The sequence below is a fragment of the Coptis chinensis genome, chromosome 2 (genome assembly GCF_015680905.1).
Source record: "Coptis chinensis isolate HL-2020 chromosome 2, ASM1568090v1, whole genome shotgun sequence".
NCBI lineage: Eukaryota > Viridiplantae > Streptophyta > Magnoliopsida > Ranunculales > Ranunculaceae > Coptis > Coptis chinensis.
This window is the reverse complement of record NC_141457.1, coordinates 83,375,575-83,377,909: the sequence shown is the minus strand read 5'-3', so window position 1 is coordinate 83,377,909 and position 2,335 is coordinate 83,375,575. Positions and strand designations below refer to the sequence as shown.

Below are 2,335 nucleotides of genomic sequence, written 5' to 3'. Positions count from 1 at the left end.
GACATTATATAATATGTTGGGATATATATATTGAATGCAATAGTTTTGGAGACATAAATGTATAGACACTCCATTATTTTATCTGTGAGATGCTAGTAGAGTATTTGTGGATATTTCCCACGGGATTGTGGCGTAGTGCAATAATATATTGACACGTGAAAGAATGAAAGTGGTTATGAGATATAATTGAGATATTTCTAAATATTGTGGCTTAGTGCAATAAGGTATTTGACCTGCACGTGATATAGTGGAATTATTATGAGTCATTAATGTATGACATTTGAATAAAGGGTTATTTAGACTTTGGTCCTACTTATTTAGGGGTATTTAGGTTTTAGTCATAAAATTATCAATTATTAGGCTTTAGTCCTACTTTCATCTATTGACCTTGAGTCGTCTCAATTGACTACGGTCAAACCATTTTATAATAATATATTTTTCATTTTTTTTATCAAAATGGCCAAACTACCCTTCAGCGTACTTGACACGCTACTTTATATTGAATTGTTTTTTAACACCACGTGTCAAACTGTGAGGGATGAAATTATATAAGTCTTTTGATCATTTCTTATTCGCATCTCGAGGAAATAGGTGAGATAGACAGACTCCCCCCATTTTGTTCGACCGGTTCAAGGTCTTCTCATAAAACCAAAAAATAAAATAAAAAATCAAGATGGCAAACCCTAAAGTTTTTTTCAACATGACCGTCGGTGGGGCACCAGTCGGGCATATCGTGATGGAAATCTACGCTGACGTAGTCCCGAAAACTGCTGAAAATTTCCGTGCCCTCTACACAAGAGAAAGGGTAAAGGCCGAAGCGGTAAACCACTACACTACAAGGGCTCATCATTCCACTGTGTGATTCCAGGTTTCATGTGTCAAGGCAGTAACTTCACTCCTGGGAATGGAACAGGTGGTGAATCAATATATGGTGCTAAGTTTGCTGATGAGAATTTCGTTAGGAAACATACTGGGCCTGGAATTCTCTCAATGGCTAACACTGGACCTGGAACTAATGGATCTCAGTTTTTCATCTGTACTGATAAGACTGCTTGGCTTGATGGGAAACATGTTATGTTTGGGCAAGTTGTTGAAGGTATGAATTTTGTGAATGACGTTGAGAAGGTTGGATCTCAATCTGGAACTTGTAAAAGGCACATTTAATCGCCATTTGATTGTGGTCAGCTTTCTTAGATCATCGAGATTTAGTGTATGATCTGGGATTTAGTTGGTTTAGGTTATGGATCTTGTCTTTTGATGTTATGTAAGTCTTGTCAATGGGGTGATGTTATCTTTGTTTCTGTTGAGATGAACATGAGTTTCTACTTCTAAATAATTTTGGCTTTACTCGCTTTTTTAAATCTGATCTGTTTGGAGTTAATTGTTCTTGCTTCGCTTATCTAATATATGCAATGTTGATCGAGTTTTATTGATGAAGATCTGGAGATAACGTTGTAGATCTTTAGATCATTCATTTGATCTGTTAATATTTTAGAGTGGATGATGGTTTATTAAAAAAAAATTGTATATATTGTGTTTAAATTAGTTGCGGGGGAATCGATGCCTTCAGATTTGATTTTATGCAATTATTTATTCTGTATAACTCTAAATAAGAAATGATCCAATGGTGGTACGCTGAAGGGTAGTTTGGCCATTTTGATAAAAAAATGAAAAATATATTATTATAAAATAGTTTGACCACAGTCAACTGAGACGACTCAAGGTCAACAGATGAAAGTAGGACTAAAGCCTAATAATCGATAATTTTAGGACTAAAACCTAAATACCCCTAAATAAGTAGGACCAAAGTCTAAATAACCCTTGAATAAATTACGTAACGAAAATCCTAGAACCTAGCTACCACAACTCATGTGATTTGCCCTGTGTGGGCGTGTGCAATTTGATTGGCCCTTCTGGCGTTTCAGTGAATCTAAATGGCCCTTTTGGCGTAAGTAATGTGATTAGCCCTTCTGGCGTTTCAGTAAGCTGAATGGCCCTTCTGGCGTAGCCGAATAGTAGCTTGATTATTCCGTTCACAAAATAGAACGAGACGCGCGATATTTTATGCCGAATAGTGGCAGTACTTACATAATGGCTTCCGTGTGAGGGTTACCTGGTGTGCGGCATCCCGCTCAAGGTAGTTACGCACCGAGTGGTTCATTATGTAAGGGGAGGCATGTGGATGTATATGTTCGGCGTTGGGAAGCGATTGTGGTAGCCAGGAAAACTAGGTAAGACATAGATATGATGTGAATTTTAGGGACACGCAAAGAAAGCTTTAAACAATCTAATTATGATAATATGCTTGGTTGGTTATTTGTTTAGTTAGAACCTA

At 36.9% G+C, this 2,335-nt stretch overlaps 1 pseudogene; it reads left to right on the top strand.

Annotated features, from left to right (window-relative positions):
• The first annotated feature begins 673 nt into the window (after nucleotides 1-673).
• Nucleotides 674-1,194, top strand: LOC147518353 (peptidyl-prolyl cis-trans isomerase 2-like; annotated as a pseudogene).
• Nucleotides 1,195-2,335: the final 1,141 nt, after the last annotated feature.